The sequence below is a fragment of the Electrona antarctica genome (assembly GCF_951216825.1).
Source record: "Electrona antarctica genome assembly, chromosome: 7".
Taxonomy (NCBI): Eukaryota; Metazoa; Chordata; class Actinopteri; order Myctophiformes; family Myctophidae; genus Electrona; species Electrona antarctica.
In genome coordinates this window covers 52,140,583-52,151,727 of record NC_136812.1, presented here as the reverse complement: position 1 = coordinate 52,151,727, position 11,145 = coordinate 52,140,583, and the positions used below count along the sequence as shown (strand labels likewise).

The 11,145-nt window shown below is 40.2% G+C and overlaps 1 long non-coding RNA gene across 1 annotated transcript; it reads left to right on the top strand.

Moving 5' to 3' along the window:
* Nucleotides 1-632: 632 nt before the first annotated feature.
* Nucleotides 633-10,502, top strand: LOC306925865. The gene is made up of 3 exons (XR_013790311.1): nt 633-838; nt 8,054-8,174; nt 9,264-10,502. It is a non-coding gene; the product is annotated as an uncharacterized lncRNA (long non-coding RNA).
* The last annotated feature ends 643 nt before the right edge of the window (nt 10,503-11,145 follow it).

The following is an 11,145-nucleotide window of genomic DNA, read 5'->3' as shown; positions in this document are numbered from 1 at the left end:
CTTACACTGTATGTTGGTTTGTTTGCTATTTAAGTGTGCATGTTGCATAATAATAACTTATGATCTGAGGATCACTGTTTCTAAACATAATGGGCTGGTGCCCTCTGCTGGGCTGCAAGGGTATTGCAGTGAGCTTTGCAATACGTGTTGATTAAAGACACTTCACCACTTTTGCAACCATATCTTATTTTAGACAGGGTAAAAGCTATACAAACCTGATTAAATACACTTTTTTTTTCAGTTCAACATGATTTTTCACATATAATATAATTTGCTTGGTACATTTTTGTATCGCGCATAGTTAATGAGATAATTTGCATATTTGAATAAATAAGCAGAAATAAGAAGTAGGTCACACAACGTGTGTTTTGTTGGTTTTCTGCTAAGTGAATGAATAGTTTATCTCATTCAGTTTATTGAAGTACTTTTTTATTCCTATGCATCTAACCACTGCAGAGGCAGCATCACAATAAACAGTTATCCATGTAGTAAGCTAATATGGCCACTAAAATATTTATATAATTTATTATGACTTCTAGACATAATAAATAGAGGAGGAGAGAGGCGACACGCTTTGATTTCGCCGCAAAGCTGGTGCCAATGGGCTATAGTTCCAAACATTGCTCCTATGGCTGGAACTATCCTATTGAGATAGAATGAGCACTTCCTCATTCCATTGGATGGGAGTCAACGCTAGGTCGCCACTCTCTTACTATATTACTCTGGTGGATACCATGGATACTGGGTAGGGGGAGCGGACCGGCCACCCGTCCTCAAAAGTATCTATTCTCGAGACGAATTACTGGTCTGGTATTGAGAAACGATCGTATTCTTCCAGGTAAGCGTCTTTGTTGCATACCGTAACACTATCATTGTACGACATTAGTATCGTGTGCACTGCTAGCATTGCTATATGCATGCTAACGTTAACTTGCTAGCAGCTAGCCTTTCTGGCCTCGGCCTAGTAGTGAATCAATAGCCCCGTTTAGCCCCTGATAGCTCCGAGAAGAGCTTCCGTGGAAAGGTATCCCTGCATTGGGCGATATGGGTCGAGCCATCCAAAAGCAGCGGCGAAAACCCCTTTTTCTAGTATCGTATCCAAAAGTGAAAGGTATTTCTAAAGAGCTACAGGATGGTAAACTCTTATTCTGAAGACCGGTGTGACAATTTAACTTGTTTCCAAGTCAAGTGGATCCCGACTGGTTTTGCGCGTTCACGAGCCGTCTTTCACAGATGTTGTTTCAGGAAGGGGCGGAGCTATTGTAGGGCCGGCCGCAGCTAGAAGAATATACAAACCAAACGATCCCCGAGCCTACACTATCTTCTCCTGCTCTTTTCAATAAAGATCATTAAATACCCATCCGATTGTTTGTGGAATCTCACTTGTATGACACAGTGACAACATGCACTTATACACAACACAACAGTTAGAATGATGAAAATAAAAAATAAATGAAAATATCACAGTGTGTGTGGGATTCGAACCATCTTCGCAATGAACCAAAAAGTACTTGGGGGGCTGTGCTCTACCCATCACGCTATGATGCACTGATAACTGCCGTAGGAAATGGTGTATTTGATCTTATATATGTGTGTCTGTCCAGGTGTTAACGTGACTCGTTTTTTTAATATAAGCGCTCCGTTGAACTGATCAATGACTGGCTGTAGAAACAAGTCAATGGTGTTGGTAGTCACACCATGAAACAAACTCTTCTGTGAAGTCTGACAAATGCACAATAGCATATTAACGCTTATATTATTTGTTTGAAAACAGCGGAACACAGACAGTCACAACTTGACATGTTGCACTGCCTGCTAGACAACAGCAGGTGGTGCTGTTTTATGCTCTGCACATTGTACTCGGTTATTTGCACGAGATTTACAAATTAAAATATTAATACGCTATTCTGCATTTGTCAGTCTCCACAGAAGAGTTTGTTTTTCATGGTGTGACTATACCAACATCATTGACTTGTTTCTACAGCTATTCATTGATCAGTTCAACGGAGTGCTTATATTTGTTAAAAAAAACCAGAGTCACAACTCAACATGGCATGTTGTGACTATACTGTTCCCATGAGTTCACACCTGGACAGACACACATAAGATCAAATAGATCGTGTCCTACAGCAGTTTTCAGCTTATCATAGCGCGATGGGTAGAGCACAGCTCCCCCGGATTTTTATGTTCATTGCAAAGACGGTTCGAATCCCACTTCCCACACTGATATTTTCATTTATTTTTTATTTTCATCATTCTAACTGTTGTGTTGTGTATAAGTGCATGTTGTCACTGTGTCATACAAGTGAGATTCCACAAACAATCGGATGGGTATTTAATGATCTTTATTGAAAAGAGCAGGAGAAGATAGTGTAGGCTCGGGGATCGTTTGGTTTGTATATTCTTCTAGCTGCGGCCGGCCCTACAATAGCCCCGCCCCTTCCTGAAACAACATCTGTGAAAGACGGCTCGTGAACGCGCAAAACCAGTCGGGATCCACTTGACTTGGAAACAAGTTAAATTGTCACACCGGGAGTCGTATTGCTGTTCCTTATTGCTGCCGACGGAACGGAACACAAATAGTTTTTCATAGCGGTGAAACTGGACGAGAATCAAACAGCGACTGAAAACCCTCTCCTAATATACAGTAGAAACGCGTCAAATGGAGTCTTTTACAGCAGAGTTACTAAATGAACATTTCAATAGGTCCATGGATGGAGTTAATTCAAGGCACACCCTATGTTGGCTATGTGTTTTCCCTTATAACATAAACATAGGGCTACTGTTGTTGTTTAAAATCATGATAACATCTCAGAGGGGTCTTCAACAGGGGGGGGGGGGGTCCGGGACCCAGAGTTAACTTACAGGGGGTCCCCAAATAGTTGTGTGATGGGGAACGTTAGCCGAATAGCTGATCTGCAAGCTCACAACGAGGCACTGTGAGCTTGTAGATCGGCTATTTTTGGAAAGTTGGTGTAGACTGCAGAGGTAACCATAACTCCTAATGACCAGAGCTAGTGTAGATAGAGGGCGAAAGGACAGACTAAAGTACAGAGTCAAGTTGAATCAGAATATGTACTTTGTCTTAGTTTATTGTCAATTATACAATGAAATTATGAAGTTGACTTAATCTTGAGGGTTGAGAACGTGTGACAAATAAATCTAAAACGTTTTAATCTGCAACATAATTTGATGCAATAAGGCGGTGGTCCTTACTTCATCTCTCTCAACTAGGTTAAACATTTTCATAGATATAGCTTCAAGACTTTATCATTGCCATTATCAACAGTGTTGGTTTGTTTACACATTATTTTCTATTAATTTAATTTGTTGGATTAATGTATTTGCAGACATTTAACCAGTTAAACCCTCAGTAAACTTGACCTTTGGCTCTGTAGTTAATCTGCTCTTTTTCCCTCTACACCAAACCTCTTTGCCCCAAATAGCCGATCTACAAGCTCACAAGTGGAATACATAGATTGGCTATGTTTGACTAATGTTCCTCACAGACAATGTTCCCTCTAATTTGTCATCGGTCTGAGAGCAAACATTCCAACCTTCTGAGCAACACTTGAACAACTGCTGAGCAACATAATTATGATGAGTGGACTTTGTACATTATGCTCATGTCATGGCTTATGCAAACCTATAGAATAAGTAACAGTTGCATTACTTTTAATAAACTGTAAGCTATAGGGCAGTTACATTATTATAGCTATCTGAACACATGTAGAGGAATACATGTTGACAAAATGGTGTGTACATAAACAACAGTCCTAAATGAGTCAACAAAACAATGCATTGATGATTGACAGATGTCTAAAAAAGGTTGGCCCTGGCTGAGAAGTGACAGGTATTATTATTATACAAGACAGTATGCATGATGTCTATATGATGTGAGCATTTATAGGCCTACCATTTGTAGCCTTACTAGCCTACAATCTGAGACAGTGGGGTTCAGGGCTCCAGACTAACCTTTTCACGGGTAGCACTGGTGCCACCTACCTTTTCATTTGGTAGCGCCACCACAAATTAGGTAGCACCACTTTTTTTCCCTTTGTATAGCGCGGTATTAATACATGATCTTATCATGCCCCCACATCGGGCGCCATTTATTTATGTAGTGGATTCCACCATTAAAAGGTTTTAATTATAAAACCCCTACAAAGGTCACTGTGTAAAAAACAGCAACCTACCTGGTTATACTTCAAAACACTGTAGATGGTTTCAACCCAACACAAAGTCACTCTGTCAAATACTTATATTCCACACACGTAAAGTCAGTTTAAGGTTTTGTGTTCAATAAAATGCAGTCCAAACCTTTGGGATTAATAAAGTGACAATTTTTACAATATCTCCATTACCATTATCCAAATCAATTCCTTATTATAATATTTTTTGGAAAAAATCTTTTGCAATGTGAAATGCCGCCAAATTCTTAATCCTTTTCCTTCATGGGCCACCTTGTGAAAGCTGCATGCTTTTATTGTGAAGGCAAAAGTATCTGAATGTTCTCAGAGCCTGCATATCTCTTCGTGCTGAAAATAGCTGATCTACAAGCTCACAACGCGTCACGGACGCGGCGCGTTGTGAGCTTGTAGATCAGCTATTTTCAGCACGGAACACTGTACGACGAATTAATCAGGCATCAGTGCTCTTCACTCACTGGGAGGGAGATGTCTTTTGTTGGCCGATCATCATGTATGGACACATAGGCTACCTCCTCGATGCAAAAATAACAAGCTTTGGAAGCTATTTTTCGTGGCACATTGTTTAATCAAACAACAAGTTTACCTCCTCACTCAGTGTTTGGGTCGGGAGTCGGCTGTCTGCGTAGATGACTGGTCATCATAGATAGATATGCACGCTGCGCGCTCCAGTGAAATTGTACAGCTGAGAAAGATTAGTTAATTTGTGTCGGATAAGCTGCGTTCAGACCTGAATATATATTCGCCTCGGTTCGTCCAGTTTGTCGTGCCACGCCCGTTTGCACAATTCTCGTCTTTGCATTGACTTTGTATGTAATCGCGCCGCTCTGACCATCCAAGTCTGAAGGGCTTATTGGTGGGTTTTCGTGAACGATCGTTCTTTGAACACTGGGCGTCAGGCGAACGTCCAATGTTTCTATCGATGGAACGTGCAAGCACTGCGGGATGTTTTTTTTCCCTCCACTCATACTTCCAGCAAGTCGCACCCGTGCGACCTCGTTAAATTTGACCTTGTACTGTACGTTAAGAAATTAAGTATCATAATGCGACCTATTAAGTCGCACGCTGGAGCCCTGGTGGGGTTTGATTGATTGAAGTATTAACAGTTTGCAGAATTACAGTAGGCCTACATTCATTTTAAGCACAACTCAATACAAAAACTGTTAACTGTGAGTGGACGACACCATAAAGCATTACACTTGTTTACAATAGGGTCCACCCAGTCAAGAGATGAAAATCATGAATAATGAAATGGGCTAGGCTAATTTATATCAATTTAATTTGGGGGTCCTTGAAATTAAAATGGCCGACAATCACTTGGTTAACTATAACAACAGGGCGTGGTTTAGAAAAGCCTATATTTTGCACCAAAATAATATATTGAATTACACATAAATATAGGTTTTAAGGCCAGACAGGCGTTGCAGAGATCGAGATTCGAGGTGGACTAGTAGTGAGTGACCGATGAGATTATCTCTCCTTCATTTGTGCGACTGCAGAGCAGAACTGGAGATATGTCAACACAAATACAATGGGCCTCATGCGCCAACCGTTCTTAAGAAGTTCTTAAGAGGAAATTTGTTCTTAGACCCACTTAGGAAGTTTTTAAGAAGGTTTTGGGATCCCTCAATATTTTCTTAGCTGTGATTTGTTTGTAGGTAAGAACAGAATCTACGCACACTGTGGAGCACTCTTAGGGTGCCTTTGTCGTTCTTAAGTGCAATCTGAAAACATAAAGGAAAAACAGCGCCCTCAAAGTTTGGTCTGAGGACCTCAAGGGGTCCTTGAGGAAGTTCCAGGCAGTCCACAGCAAAATATGGAACATTTTACCACTTTAATCCCATTTTATACTTTGAAATTAGTCAATCTACAAGCTCACAAACGCGTCCCATTACTGCCCATTTTGAGCTTGTAGATCGGCTATTTTCAAAACATTTTGATAATCTTCAAAACATTTCGCTATAGCAGAAAATATTTTCATATGGGGGTCTGCAGAATGCATGTCAATTTGGGGGTCCTTGACATGAAAATGTTTGAGAACCACTGGTTTAGAGTTTACAACCCAACCCAAACAAACGCACCATACCCACCACCATCATCCCCCCCCCAAGTTGACTATTGTGAGATGAATAATAAAATACATTCATGAATATTGAAATATTGAACATATCTGTTCACTTCAGTACCTCCACAGTATTATTGATTTTTAATATTTGGAGTTTGGTGTTCCACCATATTTAGACTTTAGTTTAGGTATTCTTGACTTCACTCAACTTTATTTCTATGTGTGAGGTCCTGTGATTTCTGTGTGCTGCAATCACACACAGGTGTGACTGCAGGCAAGGCCATGGAGTCATGCAAAACCACACCCACCTGGGTGAACACAGGTAGGAAAGTGAATTCCCAATGCCTTATTTGGGATTGGTGGGGCAGTTCCCTATGGTAATTAGGATGCTAATTAGGATATATGGGGCGTCTACCTATGATAATTTGAATGAACTGGCACACCCCTTCAAGTTACGAGGATTTGGATTCATCATCATAAGAACATGCTTAAGAACAATTCTGCCTACTTAAGAACGTTTCATGAATCTGACTGGACTTCTCTTAGGAATTCACTTAGGAAGAAATGTAAGAGGAAAAGTTAGGAACTTATTGGCGCATGAGGCCCAATGTGAATTGTGAATGTTCAGCTTCAGTCCGTTTTTTTTCTGTTCGTTCCTGGAGGAGTAAGTTAGTGTTATCTCTGCTGTGCACAGGGGAACCGTGTGTTTATTATATCCATGGTCTTTTTTTTCAGTCGCTTTCCATGTGCGACGCAGAAGTACAATGTGTTTGTTTTGTTAGTAGCCTGCAGCAGGCACAGCCACGCTGTTCAATGTAATCGCGTCGGACGAAACCAGCGGCAGCTGGTACCAACGGTAAAGAACGTAGAACCGCCACATTTTAACTGTCCACTCGGTAGAAAACATTTGTTCGAGGCGTCTGACCAGATAGCTACTGTACACACTAGTTTCATTTTCATTTATTTATTCTGAACATGTTAAAATATGAATGAGAAAAGACAAAGGAAATAAAGGAAAATTTGATTATTTAAAACAAAAATAATAATAATGATCTTTCATAATCCTTAACTTATGTTTATGTTCGAAAAAGGGAGTAGGAAGTCGTTTTCATGTTTATGTTCAAAAAAGGAGTAGGAAGAAGTGTATTTAAAAATGTATCTTCTTTGTATCTCAATACATCAAAACTTATATTTTTTTCCTTTGTTTACACACTCACTGTATAATAACAAAATGGAAATACAAACAATTTAAATAAAAACAATCAAGCCTATATAAGATAATACAACTAAATATATAATTGTGTATAATAATAATAATAATAATGATTACTGTTATGGTAATAACAATAACGATAGTATATAATAATGTCCTAATAATAACAACTTTGCTAGTAGGCTGCACCAGGGCTAAAGCTCCCTCTCCACTGTCTGTGTGCGACTATGCGTTTTACTATTGAAAAATAGCAGATCTACAAGCTCGTAGGTCTGCTATTTTTGAAAAATCGTCAAAATGTGCCTCAAATCTTTGAATATATATATTCTTTCAGAGTTTCAGTTTTTAACTCAAATCTTTGCTTCTGGAGGGTTCCTGGAACAACATATTTTCAGATGGGGGGTCGGCAGCCAAATACAGATCATTTATGGGATCCTTGACATGAAATATTGAAAACCACAGATATAGAAACATGAGGTTTTTCAGAAAAAAATACTTTTTTTTTTTAAATTTCGACGTCAGGCCTGAATGGGTTAACATGTTGTTCCTGTCCTGCTATCCCAACAGGAGGCGAGGGCACTGACTGCACATCGGCTGTCAATAAGGATATCCAGACCCTGGCAGTCTGCTCAAACTGATGTCATCTTGCCAGACTTTGACGGTTCAGCAATGAATAAGAACCAAAGAGGTAAAATAAAAGACAAGAAAGAGAGCTTGGATATATATTTGCTTTGCAGGTGGCAGATCTGTGTGCATATTATGTTAACCCATTTTGACCTGAGATCAGATTCTAAAAATGTCTTCTACATCCTGACAGTTTTCTGAAAAAGCTATGTTTCTATGTCAGTCGTTCTTCGATTTTTCAAAAATAGCAGACCTACAAGCTCGTATATGAGCTTGTAGATCTGCTATTTTTCAATAGCTAAAGCATAACATAATGCTTACACCAAAAGGGGTTCCCGCCCAAAATGGGTTAAAAAATCTTTATGATTCACGATACTGGTTTTTCAACTTTGATACGGTATTTGGAAAATATTGATTGTTGATGCCACGCAACCACTGCAATTTCTCTGAGGTTTTAACAACAGAATTTAATTTATTTCTGACCATACTAGTAAGTCAAGCCCATCAAACACTGGACTCTTAGTAAAAATCACACCCGTGTGAACTGAGTGGTGTAAGGTCTTATATAGACTGATCAGCTGTGGTCTGACGTAATGTCTGACGTAATGAAATCACACCCATGTGAACTGGGTGACCATAGCAACCATGCTCATTTTTTTTGGTACGAACAGACACGGGTACATTTTCTTTGGTACGAACAGACACGGGTACATTTTTTTGAGTGGTGTAAACCACTCCTACAACTGGCTTTGTTGTGCAGAAAAAATGAGCATGGTTGCTATGTTCACCCTGTTCACCCGGGTGTGATTTCATACAACTGGCTTTGTTTGTGCAGAAAAAATGAGCATGGTTGCTATGTTCACCCTGTTCACCCGGGTGTGATTTCATTACGTCAGACATGATTTCATTACGTCAGACAGGCTAAGACCTTACACCACTCAGTTCACACGGGTGTGATTGTTTTTGGTACGAACAGACACTGGTACAAAGCCAGTTGTTGGAGTGGTTTACACCACTCAATAATATCTGTACATCCTCATGGTTGACATACATGATTTGATTCTAGGTAATCTGGATCAAAAGTTCATTTTTGGCTATTTGTTTCTCCAAACATTTCATTATTTTTCTCTCTGTATTTTCTTTCCCCCCCTAGACCTCCTGCACCTCCCTGAGTGTCGAGAGGTTTTCCCGGCAGACTTCAAGAGCTCCAGTCTGGCAGTGGAAAGTGAAGAGGATGAAAACACGGAGATGGAACCTCTAGCCCGTACCTCAGCTGAACACATGAAAACTCAAGCCTACATACAGCACTGGGTACCATCGCAACCAACCAATATCGACCAGCTCCTCTCTTCACACTGTTCTGAATCTGACACGGATGACTGTGAAGATGATGACAACACAGAGGCGGAGCCTCCAGTCGGTACCTCAACTGAACACGTACAAGCTATACAGCACTGGGTACCGTCACAACCAACCAATACTAACCCGCTCCTCTCTTCATACCGTTCTGAATCCGAGGAACCCTATGCTTGTACAGTTTGTGGCAAAGGTTTTGATCGTAAAAGTCATCTAAACTCGCACATGATTACTCATACAGGTGAAAAGCCCTTTACATGTACAGTTTGTGGCAAAGGCTGCAGTCATAAAGGGGACCTAAATCATCACATGAGGACTCATACAGGAGAAAAGCCCTTTACATGTACAGTTTGCGGCAAAGGTTACACTAGTACAAGTAACCTAAATTGTCACATGAGGTCCCATGCAGGAGAAAAACCCTATTATTGTAAAGTGTGTGGTAAAGGCTGTGTAAACGCGATTCATCTGACCACACACATGAGGACCCATACAGGTGAAAAGCCTTTCACGTGTGCAGTTTGTGGCAAAGGGTGGAGTCGTAAAGGTCAACTAAAATTACACATGATGGCTCATTCAGATGAAAAGCCCTTTACATGTACAGTTTGTGGCAAAGGTTGCAATCGTAAAAGTCATCTAAAATCACATATGATGACTCATAAAGCTAACGGCTCATTCAGATGAAAAGCCCTTTAAGTGTACAGTTTGTGGTAAGGGCTGTAATTTTCAGAGTACACTACAAATGCATATGAGGACTCATAGAGGGGAAAAAACATTTACTTGTACAGTTTGTGGTAAGGGCTTTAGTCTTCAGAGTGGTCTAAAAAGACACATAAGAACTCATACAGGGCAAGAAAACCTTTTAGTTGAAGTTTGTGGGAAACAAAATGCTTCGGTCAAATGCACATCTGAAGTTATCAGGTTTCATACAGGGGGAAAGCTGTGAATAGTAGCACATTCTTTTTTCACATACCAAAGTGATCTGAGTCGACGACATCTGACAATATCCATGCGACTAAATAAAGTGAACACAATTTAGTGTCTGATTCTTGTAACACTGATGTTTGTCGTTTTTTGTATATATTTTCTTTCAACAGTTATTTTTATTACAAAATGGATTGGATACGTTTGTCTCGGTCGGGTTGATACCTTCTATGTCCAAATGTTTTCACTTGTTAGTGGCAAAATAGCAGATCTGCAAGCTTGCAATGCTTAATCGATGAGTTATCGAGTAGAATCTTTGACCAGGACGTTCAAGAGGATCTTGGAGAACTAGAAATATTGTTCATGAAGAAACAATGTGGGGTCGCTGCAAGGTGGTTTCCTCCCGACAGAAATGAAACATTGCTTAGATACTATGGCCCTCATTTATCAATTGAGTGTAAAATCTGCCCCAAATTCGAGTGTCGGTTTTGTAGTACACTCACGTCGCCACGGCATTTATAAAGTGATCGCAAACGGCTGATCCGGATAGCCGAAACGTTTGTCCCTGTTCAAAAATGCAATAAATAGTCTTGGTGTGTGTGACCCACTACCGTTATTTTGATATGTTTTGAACGGGTAGCGCACCTACAGTCAGAGCGCGGTGGTCACATGAAGAGTAACTAACATTTCACTTCCATACAACACAAGTGGGGGAATTTGGAAGAGCTAGCGATGGTGGGGTTTACGGCAGCTCTGCA